This window comes from Schistocerca americana, chromosome 1, assembly GCF_021461395.2.
Source record: "Schistocerca americana isolate TAMUIC-IGC-003095 chromosome 1, iqSchAmer2.1, whole genome shotgun sequence".
Classification (NCBI taxonomy): domain Eukaryota; kingdom Metazoa; phylum Arthropoda; class Insecta; order Orthoptera; family Acrididae; genus Schistocerca; species Schistocerca americana.
Window position 1 is genome coordinate 1,112,019,768 of NC_060119.1, and position 18,352 is coordinate 1,112,038,119.

The following is an 18,352-nucleotide window of genomic DNA, read 5'->3' on the forward strand; positions in this document are numbered from 1 at the left end:
TCATCGAGTATAGATTTAAGTGTCAGGAAGTCGTTTCTGAAAGTATTTGTATGGAGTGTAGCCATGTATGGATGTGAAACGTGGACGATAAATAGTTTGGACAAGAAGAGAATAGAAACTTTCGAAATGTGGTGCTACAGAAGAATGCTGAAGATTAGATGCGTAGATCACATAACTAATGCGGAGGTATTGAATAGATTTGTGGAGAAGAGGAGTTTGTGTCACAACTTGACAAGAAGAAGGGACCGGTTGGTAGGACATGTTCTGAAGCATCAAGGGATCACAAATTTTTTTTGGAGGGCAGCGTGGAGGGCAAAAATCTTAGAGGGAGACCAAGAGATGAATACACTAAGCACATTCAGAAGGATGTGGGTTGCAGTAAGTATTGGGAGATGAAGAAGCTTGCACAGGATAGGGTAGCATGGAGAGCTGCACTAAACCAGTCTCAGGACTGAAGACCACAACAACAACAGAGTTAGAGGAGCAACGCGTCTGTATTAAATTTTGCAGGAAACTCAAGACCCTTACAAAAATAGTATTCAAATGTGTGTGAAATCGTAAGGAACTTAGCTGCTAAGGTCATCAGTCCCTACACTTACACACTTCGTAACCTAAATTATGAGAACGTAAGCTGTACTCGGTGTTACGAATGGTTCACACGGTTTAAAAATGGCCGGACGGAAGTTAAAATGGTTCAAATGGCTCTGAGCACTATGGGACTTAACATCAATGCAGCGCCTTTAACCGCACGGCCACTTCGGCCGGCATTGCACGGAAGTTAAAGACGACCCTCGTTGGTGACGTCCTTCCACGTCTACAGACGACTCTCGTATCAGGGACGTCAAAGAAATTGTGCATGCCAATCGAAGACCGACTGTCTGAGGTACTGCAGAAGAATGTGATAGATAAGTTGGGTCATGTCACGAAATCCTCACACAGCAATTTGGAAGGGATCGTGTTACCATTCGACCCACGGCTCATGAGTCAAGACCAGAAAGACCTTCGCCTCGCAATCTGTGAAGAGCTTTCGGATCTCGCAGATGAGAACGAGATGTTCCTTAAGAGAATCATAACTGGTGATAAGACGTGGGTCCACGGTTATGATTTAGAGACCAAGGTGTAATCGTGTCAATGGGTCGGGAAAGGTTCCCCAGTGACGTCAGCTCAAATGTCAAAGCCGTGCTTATTGTTTTCTTTGAGTTTGAAGGCTTAGTTCGTGCCACGGGAACGAAATGTTAATCGATGGCACTATCGGGACGTGTTACGGTGCCTGCGAGAAAATGTGAGATGTGAACGACCTGAAACGTGGTGAGACAATTCATGGCTCCTACATCACGACAACTCGCCCGCACATTCTTTCCTGTTGGTGCGTGACTACTGCACAAAAAACGAAATCTTGATCCTGCCTCATCCTCCGTACTCTCCAGTCCTGGCCCCTAAGAAATTTTTTATTTCCGGCGTCGGAAAACCATTTGCAAGGACGAAGATTTGCAACTATAGATGAGATCAGACAGCGCTTCAAGCGATCCAGCAAGAGGAATACCGAGGCTGCTTCCTGAAGTGGAAACGGCGTTGTGAGCGGTGTATCAATTCTGGAGGAGAGTATTCCGAAGGAGACCATGCACAGTCAATAGAAGGTAAGCGTAGAAAAAATTTGTGGACAAAATTCCAGAATTTTTTCAGTAGACCTCGTGATGTGCAACGAGGAATCATCTTTTGTCTGATTCTCTGTAAGATTCTTCGCTTCCCCTCTGATGCTGTCAATGCGCCCAGTAAGCCCAGGTACTGTTCTTCCTGGTGTTGAGTAAACGAGAGATTTTACTTTATGCCAGAGGAAAAAGTCAAGAGGGGTCAGGTGTGCGCTCCGTTTCCAATAAATTTCTCTCTGCATTCAGTTGCCTGTGAGGTATGCCCTCGCCCGACGATCAAAGTGCGTTCGAGTTTTGAAATCACAAACTAGTACACAGTTGCAAATGAACTTCCCCAATAAGTTCAGGCAAGGCGTTGTCCAGAAAGTTCGAATACGAAGCACCATTCGCACGCTGTGACAAGATGAGTGGTCTAATAAGGGATCTCCAAGAATCCCAGCCCAAATGTTCACTGCGAATATCACCCGATAACTTCTCGTACAGGTAGAGCGCTGATTTTCAAGAGCCCAGTGGTGGCTGCATTAACTTTATTTCATATTTCCGGCCACAGATTCTTCATATAAAAACGTTCAAATTTTCATCCTTCGCAATCTTCCAATTTTTAAAACGTCGTTCTCTTACCACCCGTATTAATAAAACCCGGTACCCAATACCAGTAACAGCCTAGGGGCGGCAAAATTCGATTTTCAATACTTCGAGTGATTATTGATCGGATTTATAAATTTAAAATGCTGTTGTAACATATTCCGTTATAATCTACTCATTAAGAGGTATCATATTATGTTATAAGTTTAACGCAGTCAGACAATGCTTGCCTTCAGGCAGCGTGCATTACTAGGAATTATTCTACGTCTCCATCTTCATACATGCCTACTCTGCAACCCAGGGTATGGTGCGTGGCGGAGGTTATGCGGTACTACAATTAGTCATTTCCTTGCCTGTTCCACCTGCAAACAGAACGAGGGAAAAACGACTGTATATATGCCTCCGTATAAACCCTAGTCTCTCGTTACTCTTCCTTATGCGAAATGAATGTTGGCTTCAGTAGAATCGTTCTGTAGTCAGCTTCAAACGCCGGTTCCCTAAATTTTCCCAATTCCATCTATCTATCGCTTACGCCTTAGTCCCGCAGCGACCCGCGTGGTTACAACGGATTTGGCAATGTTAGTTTTTAGGTGTGGCCGGATACCATTCCTGCCGCCACCCCATGCCACCCAAAACGGAATCAGTGTAGCCCAATTGTCTGCGACTAGTGTAAATCGGGAAATAGTGCGAACGTGTTTCAAATGCCTGCGACGCGTGTAACTGAGGCGGAACGTGGGGACCAGCCCGGTATTCACCTAGGGGGATGTGGAAAACCGCCTAAAAACCACATCTAGGCTGGCCGGCACACCAGCCCTCGTCGTTAATCCGCCGGGAGGATTCGAACCGGGCCCGGCGCGCCTACCCAAGTCCACGAAGCAGCGGGTTCTAAATTTCCTCAACATGCTCCTCGAAAAGAACGCCTTACCTCCAGTGATCCCCTTCTGCTTTCCCCAAACATCTCCGTAATACTTCCGTGCTGTTCGAACATATCGGCACAAATATAGTAGCCCTTTCTTAATTGCTTCGATATCTTCCTTTAATCCGACCTGTGCAGATCCCAACCACTCGATACTCAAGAACAGATCGCACTAGCATCCAATATGCGGTCTCGTTTACACATGAACCAACTAAAATTCTACCAATAAACCAATGTCGACCATTCGCCTGCCCTACCACAGTCCTCGCATGCTTGTTGAATTTCATATCACTTTGCAACGTTACGCCCAGATGACTGGATCAAGGAGGATACTATTAATACTGTATCCGAACATTACAGGTTTATTATTCGCACTCATCCGCATTAACTTACATTTTTCTACATTTAGAGTTAGCTGCCATTCATGACGCCAACTAGAAAATTTGCCTTTGTCATCTTGTATCTTCCTGCAATCAAACAACATCGACATCTTCCCGTACAACACAGCATCATCAGCAAAGAACCGCTGATTGCTGCTCACCCTGTCGTCCAGATCACACATGTAAATAGAATACAACAGCGGTCCTATCACTCTTCCCTGGGGCATTCCTGACGATACCCTTGTCGCTGATGAACACTCACCGTAGAGGATAACATACTGGGTTCTATTATTTAAGAAGTTTTCAAGTCAATCACAGATCTAGGAACCTATCTCATATGCTCGTACCTTCGTTAACAGTGCACAGTGGGGTACGTTTTCCGGAACTCTAGAAATATGGAATTTGCTTGTTGCCCTTCATCTATAGTTCACAGCATATCCTGTGAGAAGAGGGTAAGCTCAGTTTCGCACGAGTGATGCTTTCTAAAACCGTATTGATTCGTAGACATAAACATTCATCCAGTATTTGATAACAGAAGCACATAACGACTTCGAAGAAATTTAACACAAGATTTCGAACCTTTACGATACTTTTTTCTCGCTGACACACTCCCACAAAGTCATGAGAGGAAAAAAGGTTTGACGCCTCCTACACTTCGGTTGATCGCGCAATCAAACTTCAGAATTATACGCGACGTTTAAATGTCATACTTATTTAGTACTAAATCTATCTGCAACACACTTTGCGTACAGTATCTATGTATATCACATAATGATGTACCTGCAAAATTATGTCACTGCACGACACGCAGTTCAGGATATATGACATCATAAACTTGCTTTTGCTTAAAATGGAGGGCAGATCATCCAGTTACTATTCATCCAATGTTTCTTAATGAAAGCAGTTAGTGACATCCAACGAACTTTAATTTCAGTTTCAGACCTTTCCCAACCTTTTGTCTCCTTTGTCTCACTTTCATGCTTAAAGACAAATATTTAGCACACTGACTCATTTGATAAGTAATCAGACGTTTGAACCTTCTTTGTGCATGGGAGTTGGACTTTTTAAACAGTAGATGGTTTACTCGTTATTTATTAAGCAGTTCAGAGACACAGACACGTTCGAAAAGCCTGAGTTTCATGCTTTCTGGATTCGTCATGCCCAGAAGCTGCCATTTGTATTTTAGTCTCGCGTTCGACATCGTGAATAATTCAAGTTTTCGTCTCCCGCATTTCACTCCTGCTTCCAAACAGCACGTACCATTTCCTATACAGCTTTCGGTGAAGAATAACACGTTGGTCCCTTTTCGTCTTTAGTGAAAGGTTACAACTCATAAAGTAAAAGGAAGTTAAACTGGTTAAAAACGCTAAATTAAAAGAATGTTAACGTCTATCGCGGGGAACTTTGGTTGATCAGTGTTGGCGATAACGAACAGTATGAACAGCGACAAGTAGCAAAACTGGCAAATAGCGACGGAAAGAAACTTTTAAGAAGACTGTTCACTGGAATTCTTGCTAGAAAATACCTTACAGTTCCTGTTGGAAGTGCACAGTGTAATGTGGACTCAGGAGTAGAAGGGGAAAAAATTGTATCTATAATAATACTATTTTTTTCTACGAAGACCAAAATTCACCTTCACGTGATCACAGGCCATAAAGAAAAGGTTCTGTCGCCGAATCTGTTGTGTTACGCAGCGAAAGCGCCGTTAAAATCCTTTGTCTTCACAAATGCACCAAAGACACAAATTCCTAACACATTTGCGAAACTCTTTAATTAATGGTCTTAACTGATTCTTCCGACGGTTCACGCAGAACATAAGAAATATAGTGCTTTTCCGTTATTGTTGGTTAATGTTTAGTAAACAGATCTGTGTTCGTAATTCTGAGAAGAATATGTGCAATCTGTATGGAAAGACGGGTGATATGCAATATGTACAAAAACCAAGAGGGGACAATAATATTCGAAGACCAAGAATAAGTGGTCGGATTAAAAATGGTGTAAGACAGGGATGCAGTCTTTCGCCCCTACTGTTTAATCTATACATCGAAGAAACAGTGAAGGACATAAAAGAATGGCTCAAGAGTTGGACTAAAATTCTCGGTGAAAGGATATCAGTGATAAGATACTGTGATGAGTTTGTTATCATCATTGAAAGTGAAGAAAAATTATAGGATCTGTTGAATGAAATGAACAGTCTCATGAGTACGGTATATGGACTGAGAGTACACCGGAAAAAAAGTAATGAGAAGTAACAGGAGTGAGTATAGCGAGGATGATATCAAAATTTGCAATCACAAATTTGACGAAATTAAGGAAGGCAAGGAGGACATAAAAAGAATGCTAGCACAGGCGAAGAGGACATGCATGATCAAGAAAAGTCTGCTGGTGTCAAACATAGATCTTAATGTGAGGAAGAAATATCTAAAAATGTACCTTTGGAGCATATTATTGTATGCCACAGAATCACTGACGGCAGCAAAACCGGAGCAGAAGACAATCGAACAATCGAAGTGTTTGAGATGTGAAGCTACAGAAGAACGTTGAAAATTAGGTGGGCTGGTAAGGTAAGCAATAAGGAGGCTGTCCGCAGAATCGACGAAGGAAGCAACACTTGGAAAATACTGACAAGAAGAAGGGACGAGATAATTGGCGAGATATTGAGACATCAGGGAATCACTTCTATAGGCTGCTGTATAGGGTAAAATCTGAATTGGAAGACAGAGATTCTCATACATCCAGCAAATAATTGCGGACGTGTGGAGCCAAGTGGTACTCTGAGATGAAGAGGTTGGTGCAGGAGAGGAAATCGTGGCAGGCCGCATCAAACCATTCAGAAGAGTGATGACTCAAAAGAAAAAGTGGATCTGAATTATTCCCATTTTTATTGAGGTATTTCATCCCGTTATGAACTGAATTTGTCCTTATTGTCTTTGTAAAAATGAGGTAAAGCAGCTATAAACCCAATGGCTGATTTGAGTACCACAGTCCTCTGCTAGGCATGGTCTTGTTGGAGGCTGTATGCCGTTGAACTGACTTACCGAGCATGTTACACAAAGAGTTACAGCTTGACATGCACTATGAACATGGTGCAGCTCTACAGTTTTTGCATTAACAATTATCAGAGATGAAAGAAGTGGTACGTGACAGATAAAAATCCTAGACTGACAGGGCGTCGAACCCCAGGTCTTTGGCAACATATTCATTAAAAAAGTAACTGGTTTCATGGTATTCAGATAGTTAAACTACACAAAGTTAGAATAGACAAACAGGCTAAGTGAAATGAGGAAAAATACACTGACGGGGAAAAAATCGCAACACCAAGAAAGGGTTTGCGACAGAAACGGAAATTGGTAGGCATGTTTCTGCTTCTGAAAGATGATGTCTATTCAGATTTCGAGCCAGTCGCACAAGAGGGGAATAAGTAGCGCTAGGATGAAGATGATTGTATTACTGTGATAACTGTCTGCCTTTTTTTATTTTGACATATATTCTTGACTCATGGATGAAAACCATGTCATTTCCCGATAGCCCTATTGCTGAAAATTTAAAAGTTGTCATGTGAGTTCATGTAACTTTCATCATTGTGATGAAGTTAGTCAGCCGCCCGTTGTGGCCGAGCGGTACTAGGCGCTTCAGACTAGAATCGCGTGACCGCTATGGTCGCAGGCTCGAATCGTTCCTCAGGCATGGATGTGTGTGATGTCCTTAGGTTCGTTAGGGGACTGATGACCTCAGATGTTAAGTCCCATAGTGCCCAGAGCCATTTCTGTCCCATGACTTTCGTCACCTCAGTATATAATAGCGTGAATAAGTCAGATACTGAATGATCACTATGGAGGTCAAGGAGATGCCACGTAATAGTATGAGCGTAATCAGGACGTGACAGAGTGTGTTACGGTCCTCACTGTGTCTCATTTGGCTGACTGGTCGAATGATGCGTAATCCATATTAGAGGGCATTTGGATGTGACAGTCGCCCGTTGTTGGACATTGTAGGCGTAATCGTCCTCAACGTTACGTGACGACCACGTCTGATCACTGCAAGGGAGGGTCACTGTATTGTGCTCCAAGTGCCTGCCACCCGAGAACAACTGTTGGATTTCCTGATTCCTTGCAACATTCTCTGTCATCTTGCGCCATTGGTAGGAGACTAACAGCAGGCGGACTAGAAGTTACCGTCCCATGCGTGAGCTGCCATTAACACCTCAACGCGTCTGCATTTTGAGTGGTGTCGTGACAGGGAAGCTGATGAATGCCTTCCAATGTTTTGGAGAGGCACAGTCATTACATCCGCTGTCATGGTATGGGGAGCAAGGAGTTACGACTTCAGTTCACGGCTGGTAGTGACTGACGGAGCTCTGACGGCACGCTAGCACGTGACGGACATCCTGCATCAACATCTACATTTACATGAATAGTCTGTAAATCACATTCAAGTGGCTGGCAGAGGCTTCATCGAACCACCTTGACAATTCTCTATTATTCCAATCTCGTATAGCGCGCGGTAAGGACGAACATTTACACCTTTCCGTACGAGCTCTGATGTCTCTTATTTTATCGTGGTAATCGTTTCTTCCTATGTAGGTCGGTGTCAACAAAATACTTTCGCACTCGGAGGAGAAAGTTGGTGATTGGAATTTCGTGAGAAGATTCCGTCGCAACGAAAAACGCCTTTCTTTTAATGATGTCCAGCCCAAATGCTGTATCATTTCTTTGACACTCTCTCCCAAATTTCGGATAATACAAAACGTGCTGCCCTTCTTTGAACTTTTTCGATGTACTCCGTCAGTCCTATATGGTAAAAATCACACACCGCGCAGCAGTATTCTAAAAGAGGGCGGACAAGCGTAATGTAAGCAGTCTCCTTAGTAGATCTGTTACATTTTCTGAGTGTCCTGCTAATAAAGCGCAGTCTTTGGTTAGCCTTCCCCACAACGTTTCCTATGTGTTCCTTCCAATTTAAGTTGATCATAATTGTAATTCCTAGGTATTTAGTTGAATTTACGACTTTTAGATAAGAGTGATTTATCGTGTAACCGAAGTTTAACGAATTCCTTTCAGCACTCACGTGGATGACCTCACACTTCTCGTTATTTAGGGTCAACTGCCAGTTTTCGCAACATTTAGGTCTTTTCTAAATCGTTTTGCAATTTGTTTTGATTTTCTGGTGACTTTATTACTCGATAAACGACAGCGTCATCTGCAAACAACCGAAGACGGCTGCTCAGATTGTCTCCCAAATCGTTTATATAGATAAGGAACAGCAAAGGGCCTATAACACTACCTTGGGGAACGCTAGCAATCACTTCTGTTTTACTCGATGACTTTCCGCCAATTACTACGAACTGTGAACACTCTGACAGGAAATCACAAATCCAGTCACATAACTGAGACGATATTCCATAAGCACGCAATTTCACTACAAGCTGCTACAGTGTCAAAAGCCTTCCGGAAATCCAGAAATACGGAATCGATCTGAAATCCCTTGTCAATAGCACTCAACACTTCACGAACAAAGAGCTAGTTGTGTTTCACAGGAACGATGTTTTCTAAACCCATGTTGAATGTGTCAATAGACAGTTTTCTTCGAGTTAATTCATAATGTTTGAACACAATATATGTTCCAAAATCCTGCTGCATATCGACGTTAACGATATGGACCTGTAATTTAATGGATTACTCCTACTACTTTTCTTGAATATAGGTGTGACCTGTGCAACTTTCCAGTCTTTGCGTACGGTTCTTTCGTCGATCGAACGGTTGTATATGATTGTTAAGTATGGAGCTAATGCATCAGCGTACTCTGAAAGGAACATAATTGGTATATAGTCTGGACCAGAGGACTTGCTTTTATTAAGTGATATAAGTTGCTTCACTACTCCGAGATTATTTACTTCTACGTTACTCAAGTTGACAGCTGTTCTCGATTCGAATTCTGGAATATTTACTTCGTCTTCGTTTGTGAAGGCATTTCGGAAGGTTGTGTTTAGTAACTCAGCTTTGGCAGCACTGTCTTCGATAGTATCTCCATTGCTATCGCGCAGAGAAGGCATTGGTTGTTCCTTGCCGCTAACATACTTCACATACGACTAGAATCTCTTTGTATCTTCTGCCACGTTTCGATACAAAGTTTCGTTGTGGAAACTGTTATAAGCATCTCGCATTGAAGGCCGCCCTAGCCGGCCGGAGTGGCCGAGCGGTTCTAGGCGCTACAGTCTGGAACCGCGCGACCCCTACGGTCGCAGTTTAGAATCCTGCCTCGGGCGTGGATGTGTGTGATGTCCTTAGGCTAGTTAGGTTTAAGTATTTCTAAGTTCTAGGGGACTGATGACCTGAGCAGTTAAGTCCCATAGTGCTCACAGCCATTTTTTTGAAGGCCGCCCTAAATTTCGAGCTTCTGTAAAAGATCGCCAGTCTTGGGCATTTTGCGTCTGTTTAAATTTGGCGTGTTTGTTTCGTTGTTTCTGCAACAGTGTTCTAACCCGTTTTTGTGTACCAAGGAGGATCAGCTCCGTCATTTGTTAATTTATTTGGTATAAATCTCTCAATTGCTGCCGATACTATTTGTTTGAATTCAAGCCGCATCTGGTCTACACTTATATTATTAATTTGGAAGGAGTGAAGATTGTCTCTCAGGATGGCGCCAAGTGAATTTTATCTGCTTTTCTGAGTAGGTATATTTTTCGCTTAATTTTGGAGGATTTGGGGGTTACAATACTCAATCTCGCTACAATTATCCTGTGTTCATTAATCCCTGTATCAGTTTTGATGCTCGTAATTAACTCAGAATTATTTTTTGCTAAGAGGTCAAGTGTTACCTTTCTTGCCATAACACTGCCGTGCCATTTTCAACAGGACAATGCTCGTTGACACTTGGTACATGTCTCTACGAACTGTCTGCGTGATGTTGAGATACTTTGTGGTCAGCCAGATCCCCAGATCAGTCCCCAATAGAACATGTGAGGTACAAGTTCGGACTCAACTCTGTCCCAGTGCCAGTATCCAAGATATCAAGGACTAGTTGCTATAGTTGTGGGCTATCTTGCCTCAGGATGGGAACAACGGCCTTACGAACCCCTCCTCAACAGAATCAGTGCGTGCAACGTTATACTAATAAATGGGCTCATAGTGTCTGGTTCTTTCTAAATTTGACTCGATTTTGTAACTACTTAAATACGAGTAACATCGCATCTCCTCTTAACACCTCCCTTTATTGACCAGTGGGAACTATAGTTCCCACTTATTTGTTTTCGCTGTAAGTTCAGTGGTAATCCGTGTTCCCACTTCTTACTTGTGCTATCATCTCTGTTAGAGTGTGCTAACTATGTGTAGATTGTCAACGGTTAGGCGAAAGCTGTTGTATTTCTACCTTGTGAGTCAATCAATGCAGAAGCGCAGTTGCCGCGTGAAAACGAGAAACTGTTTCGACCGCTACAGCGTTTTTTGGATAGTGTGCTTTCCTTTTGCGTGTGAAGTGACTTGTGTTGTATTTATCTACTTTTATGTGTATGACGGAGATAATATTCGTGTATATTTGCTGGATTTGACTGAAAATTACATAGATTTGATCAGCTGCGTGAACGGTATGCTGTAGACCGTCATTCATGGAAGTGGTGGCACAAACTGTTTTTCTTTCTTGTGGATTTGGCAGTTGTCAGTTCCGACGTTATGTGGAAGCTACAGAAGACAGAAGCAGACCAGCTAACATTTAGATTGCACTTGGCAAGACAGCTTATCTCTGGCTTCTCAAGTCATAAGAGAAGAGGAAGGCCTGTTCATTTTCAAACACCAAAAAGTGGTGTGTCTGGAGTAGCAGATGAATTTTGTCTGGAGAAAGTTGGAAAGGTACAACTAACAGAAGATGCCGCCAATGTAGCACCAAGAACAAAGAAAAGAGAACAAAAATAATGTGTAGCAACTCTCGTGTACCTTTGTGTGTAGCACCATGCTTCTCTAAGTTCCATAGTACATCACCTTAGTGAACTCAAAGGACCGAATGAACTAATACAAATATAAATGTAACGTTCAACATGTTTTTGTACTAAAAAAATAAAGGAAATACGTTTTTTTTTAAAATTAGCAAGTGAAGTTACTCCAGAGTTCGATGGTAACAATAGTTCCCACTACTTTTTTTTATTCTCCTAGGCTAAACTCTCACTTTCAAGATTTAAACTATGATTTTATGAACGGTTTCTTAGCCCAATAAAGCGTTCATAAAAAGTCTACAACTTCCGGAAATAATTTGGTCACTAAAGGGTTAAGTTTCATTGCGCTTCTTCCTCTGCTTCTAATTGCTTTGCTGTGTTTGTCAGTGTTGTGTATGACTGCATACAAAGGTAGGGAGAAGTGGGCTACAGAATGGTGCAGCAACTGTCGTCGTAGGGCCGGCCAGGGTGGCCGAGAGGTTCTAGGCGCTACAGTCTGAAACCGCGCGACCGCTACGGTCGCAGGTTCGAATCCTGCCTTGAGCATGGATGTGTGTGCTGTCCTTAGGTTAGTTAGGTTTAAGAAGTTCTAAGTTCTAGGGGACTGATGACCTCAGATGTTAAGTCCCATAGTGCTCAGAGCCATTTGAACCATTTTGTCGTCGTAGGACAGCTGCACAGGAGCAGAAACGATTAGCGAAAAAGTTTACACAACAAACAGAAGATTTATCTGACTTGTTTTACTCGAAGCATACGAAGACTCATTACAAATAATGCAGTAAGAAATAGTGTCCAGCTCAAACAGTGCCAAGTAGGAAGAGTGCCGCAGTACCAAGCACGAACGAGGTGAAGCCGCGATGAGGCTTCAAGTGCGAGTCGGATGTGTGCTGCCGCCGGCCGTCCTGTATAGTGGCGACAGAGGGCACTCGTAGTACGGAGCCACTGGAGGTGTGGCTCAGCGGTCACACACCATTGGGTCCCCCATATCCCACACGACTGCTGTCGGCGTCTGATGGATACTTGCAATTCTGTTACCAAATGTAGGACACCCATGGGGTGGTACCAATACCTTATAACGATGCTACTTTCTTCTTGATCGGTACTTAAAATTACTTAACTTTTTTCCTAGCGTTCATTTTGATGAAAGAACATAAATTTGCAACCTCTCATTATTTGTTGACAACAGAACTGCATTCTCGACACGTTTAAACAAAGCGCTTCACAGACTCTCAAGCAGACTCAACCACAACAACTGACTCGCAGTCTCGCTGATTCGATTTATAAAGGATTTTAACAATACCTTCAAAAATAATACATTTTTAAATTTGTACTATTTCAATGTTACAATCAAAATTTAAAAACGTAAAGAAATTGATGTTATAGCTGAATATGGTATAAAATACAATATTTGAATAACAATCTTTTCTAGTAATATCTTTAGTTTCTCATAAGAGTCATTCTGAACTTTAATTACAATAGTGTCTCTCCTATTATTTTAGTTACCTAATTAATTACAGTTTCGATTTGGTTACTAACATGTAATGGTAGTACAGAGCTCGTGCTTTATCCAATTAAATACATAGAACATACAAATAAGACATCAAATTCTGTAAATTGCGAAACTGTGAGATGTAAACAATTGGAGAGTTAATTAGGAATGTAATTACAAGGACTATTAATTGCAGAGGAAGACATAAAAGTAAATAACAAATGGAAATACGTCGCTTGATAACAGCTTTTAAGTTGACATGTGGAATAATCGGGTCTACTGCCAGATGTTTGTGTCGCTCTGGCACAATATTTCGGCCACAAGATCCTCCAACACGGCAGTCTCAGGTAGCACCTAAAGAAGGCACGAGTTACGTGGCCGAAATATTGTGCCAGAGCGACACAAACATCCGGCAGTAGACCCGATTATTCCATGTGTCAAGATCTCGCCGGGAAAGCCTTAAGAGTTACAGCTTTCAAGTTGTTACTTAATATAAAGGTGTTTTCTTTGTTAACTCGTTACTCGATTGTAATTATGGTAATTAGAGGCGCCGGCCACCTATGCCAACACTTCCACAGCATTTTAATATTTTCCGCCAAATATTTATCCCTTCAATTCCTTTACTATACATTCAATCCAGCATCTGTAAGTAAATTTGTTAATGACAACAATCTCTTGATAATGATTACAACGCATGGTCTTCTAGAACATTCCATACGCCTTCGAAATGAACATCAAGTTTTTTATCAAATAGGACAGAATGATATATATATATATATATATATATATATATATATATATATATATATATATATATAAAGACACACATACCAGATCTTAGGAAGCACTGAATTGTCTGATAACTATCAGGATGCATATAAAAAAAGGTGGTATCGGCCATTTCATATGAGTCTTGGGGGAGGCTGTACCGTTATAACGTGATACTGTACTCAAGCAGTGGGGTTTTAAAGTTTAAGAGGATCACTTTTCCTTTAACAAATTTTACATGGTTGTGAACCCCAAGCACGAGAAGGAGTCGATATCATTACTAAGAACTATGTCACTTTCCTTGCAGAAATAATCGGCTTGTGGAAAATAATTTGATGCTAAATCACAGTAAGACTCAGTTTTTACAGTTTCTAACTCACAATTCAACAATAACCGATATTTTGATCAGACAGAATGGGCATATTATAAGCGAGACGGAACAGTTCAAGTTCCTAGGCGTTCGGATAGATAGTAAGCTGTCGTGGAAAGCCCATGTTCAGGATCTTGTTCAGAAACTAAAAGCTGCTTTATTTACCATCAGAACAGTATCTGAAATAAGTGACAGTTCAACACGAAAAGTAGTCTACTTCGCATATTTTCATACGCTTATGTCGTGTGGTATTATCTTTTGGGGTAATTCTTCTGATTCAAAATGGGTATTTTTGGCTAAAAAACGGGCTGTTCGAGCTATACAGTATGTGGTGTAAGTTCGAGGACCTCTTGTCAAGCCCTATTCAATAGTCTGGGAATTCTGACATTGCCCTCACAGTATATATTTTCTTTAATGTCGTTTGTTGTTAGCAATATTAGCTTATTCCCAAGAGTCAGAAGCTATCACTCAGTTAATACTAGGCAAAAATCAAATCTGCATGTGGAATCCACTTCCTTGACTCTTGTGCAGAAAGGAGTGCACTACTCTGCCACAAGAACTCAAACATCTTAGCAGTAGCCCAAATGCTTTTAAGTCCAAACTGAAGAGTTTCCTCATGGCTAACTCCTATTCCGTGGAGGAGCTCCTGGAACAGCTGAAAAATTAAGCAAATTCCAGTGTTAGATTGTTGATTTTCTTTATTTAAACTTACGAATTGTCGCCTGAATACGTTTCTTGTATTTCATTTTATCTGTTTCTACTATCGTGTTGTAGTTTCATGTATTGACTCGTTGCATGACCATGGAGACTTCTCCTTAATTTGGTCCCACGGAACAATAAATAAATAAATAAAAATAAATCGTAGGACTGTGGTGACGATACTCATTCATTCTGACACGTTTAACGGTCCATTGTGTTAGAGCGTTTCTTAAAATGTTTAGGGATGAAACATGTAAAACACTTAGGGATAGATAAAGCGTAATCAGTGACAGAAAATGATGAAAAATTTGAACTCATAAGAATGACTGACAGGGGAAGATTTTATAAAGCTAGGAGCTACAGCATATGAAAAGCAGATTTCTTTCTACCCCTACATTGTGTTGTGAAAGTAGCAGCTAAAGTTTTTCTAAATAATTACGTTAACAGAATCAATACATTCATATTAACAGTAGTGTAAACAAGAGAAAACAGTCGATTGTAAGATAAGCTACAAAAAATTTCATTATGAGAAGTGTGCAAAATTTTTACATTTTTGTCATTAAATGAATTCCTGTCTTTCTCTCGCCTTGATGCTTGTGTGTTGTTAAATAATGATCAGGACGTTAGTATTTTGACAAGAATATTGCAAATACTTTTGATGGATGTTTAGGATTTTGTGCACATACATGATGGAAATTTCGCTCGCAACCTCAGTGATAAATGATAATACTCTTGCTCTACAGTCATGCTATTAACAGTTTAATATAAGCTGATTTCTAGCCAATCTCTAAATACAATATATGAATATGTAACCCATAAAAATAGGGATGGCGTGAGTTCTCTGTGAACAGCTTCAGTTTATATTATACGCAGTCGTGGACTAAACAGTTTCATTTTGCCTTTGATAGACAAAATATGTGTATCCACTTTATGCAAGAATTTCGTTTCAATGACGTCACCATCGTTCCGTGACACCATCTATGTGAGCAGGTGTGGGAGCGAGCGCGGCCTGCGGCAGTGACGTCACAGCTCAGCTGGTCCTCGCGCCTGTGCAGTGTCGCCCGCTGAGAAGAGGCGTCGCGCACTTCACGTCACGTGACACTCTTCCTGTGTGCTCCTGCCGGTGAAAGCGTACTTGTCACCGCATCTTTTGTCCACTGTCCGCTTTCGCGGTGCCTTAAGATTCTCCTCGGCGCCTAAAGTGCTTTCTGCACTACTCACTGCAGGTGCACAGTTCCCTGACCACTCCCTACGCTTCACGGAATTTGCGGGAAACCTTAACACAGATACGGTACCACTGGCGCTCCAGTCTGACGACCTTAAAAGTCAACTTGCACTCACAACACGCTTGCTAGCTTGATTTTCCGACAGCGATCACGCTATAAACGTAATACGCAGCACTACTTAACGCATCTTCCTCAAGCTGGGAGGGTTGATTTGTTGGAAGAGTAATTATTAAAGCTGGATTCCAATCTGCAAGATCGTTTCTCCTACTTTTTTTTATTACACGATAATGACGACTTATCAAGAACTGTTTCAGAAATGAAGAAAAGGAAATGGGGTTAGTGTTTAACGTCCCAAGGACGGAGAAATACAACCTTGGTTTGGGGAAGGGTGGGGAAGGAAATAGGGCGAGTCCTACAAGAGGAACCGTCCCACAATTTGCCTTCAGTGGTTTATGGAAGTCGTGGAAAACCTTACTCTGGATAGTCGGACGGGGATTAGAACCGTCAAACTTCCGAAAACGGTTCAAGCGTCATTTCGTTCCGTGGCTTAACAATTGTAATTGAAGATTTACAGATAGTTGGTACAGGTCCACCAAGAAACAGTTTCCTACACGACAGCGGTGCAATTACGTGTTCTTCCATCGTTTTGCATAAAATAACGACAGTTATTCTCATTAGTTCGTCAGTTCACTGAAAAAGTATTGCAGTATAATGGTAACACATCTGTCAGACGTTATGTAAGAATACAGATCTTGCGCCGGTAAAACAGTAACTCGACGAGAAGCAGAACGATATACTTCATTTTTGGCAGTTCTATGGCGCTGTGGTAGACAGGATAGCCCACCTGTTGAAAACACAAAAAAGCAAATCGACATTCGGGCCTACCTTAGAACACCTGAGATCTACAAAATACCATGCCATTGCGGCTAGTCTTATGTTGGAAAACATAGCGCATATAGATCAACTCAGGGACGAGTACGAACGCGAGAGGTTTCATCGTCTACAACCGCCAGCAGCGAAGGTAAACTTGTTAGGCTACTTTTTTTTTCTCTTTCTTTACTTATTTTTTTTTCTAGAGTCATCAGTCTTCTGTCTGGTTTGATGCGGCCCGCCACGAATTCATCTCCTGTGCCAACCTCTTCAATCTCAGAGTATCACTTGCAACCTACGTCCTCAGTTATTTGTTGGATATCTTCCAGTCTCTCTTCCTCCACAGTTTTTGCCTTCTACATGTCCCTCTAGTAACATGGAAGTCATTCCCGATGTCTTAACAGACGTCTAATTATACTATCCCTTCTCCTTGTCAGCGTTTTTCACATATTCCTTTCCTCTACGATTCTGCGCAGAACCTCCTCATTCCTCACCTTATCAGTCCACCTAATTTTCAACATTCATCTACAGCACCATATCTCAGATGCTTCGACTCTTTTCTAAAATGGTCCAAATGGCTCTAAGCACTATGGGACTCAACATCTGAGGCCATCAGTCCCCTAGACTTAGAATTACATAAACGTGACTAATCTAAGGACATCACACACATCCATGCCCGAGGCAGGATTCGAACCTGCGACCGTACCAGCTGCACGATTCCGGACTGAAGCGCCTAGAACCGCTCGGCCACAGGGCCGGCGACTGTTTTCTGTTGCAGTTCCCCCACGGTCCTATTTTGCTACAATACAGTGCTGTGCTCCAAACGTATATTCTCAGAAATTTCTTCCTCAAATAAGGCCTATGTTTGATACTAGTAGACTCCCCTTGGCCAGTAATACCCTTTTTGCAAGTGCTAGTCTACTTTTGATGTCCTCCTTGCTCCGTACGTCACTGGTTATTATGCTGCCAAAGTAGTAGGAGTCCTTAACTTCATCTAATTCGTGACCATCAATCCTGATGTTCAGCTTCTCGCTGTTCTCATTTCTGCTTCTTCTCATTACTTTCGTCTTTCTTCGATTTGTTCTCAGTCCATATTCTGTACTCACTAGACCGTTTATTCCATTCAGGAGATCATATAATTCTTCTTCACTTTCACTCAGGACAGCAATGTCATCACCGAATCGTATTATTGATATCCTTTCACCTTGAATTTTAATTCCACTCATGAACCTTTCTTTCATTTAAACCATGGTTTCTTCGATGCACAGATTGAACAGTAGAGGCGAAAGACTTCGTCCCTGTCTTACACCTTTTTTAATCCAAGCACTTCGCTGTTGATCGTCCACTCTTATTATTCCGTCTTGGCTCTTGTAGATATTGTATATTACCTGTCGCTAGCCGTGGCTTATCCCTGTTTTCCTGAGAATTTCTAACATATTGCACCATTTTGCATTATCGAACGCTTTTTCCAGGTCG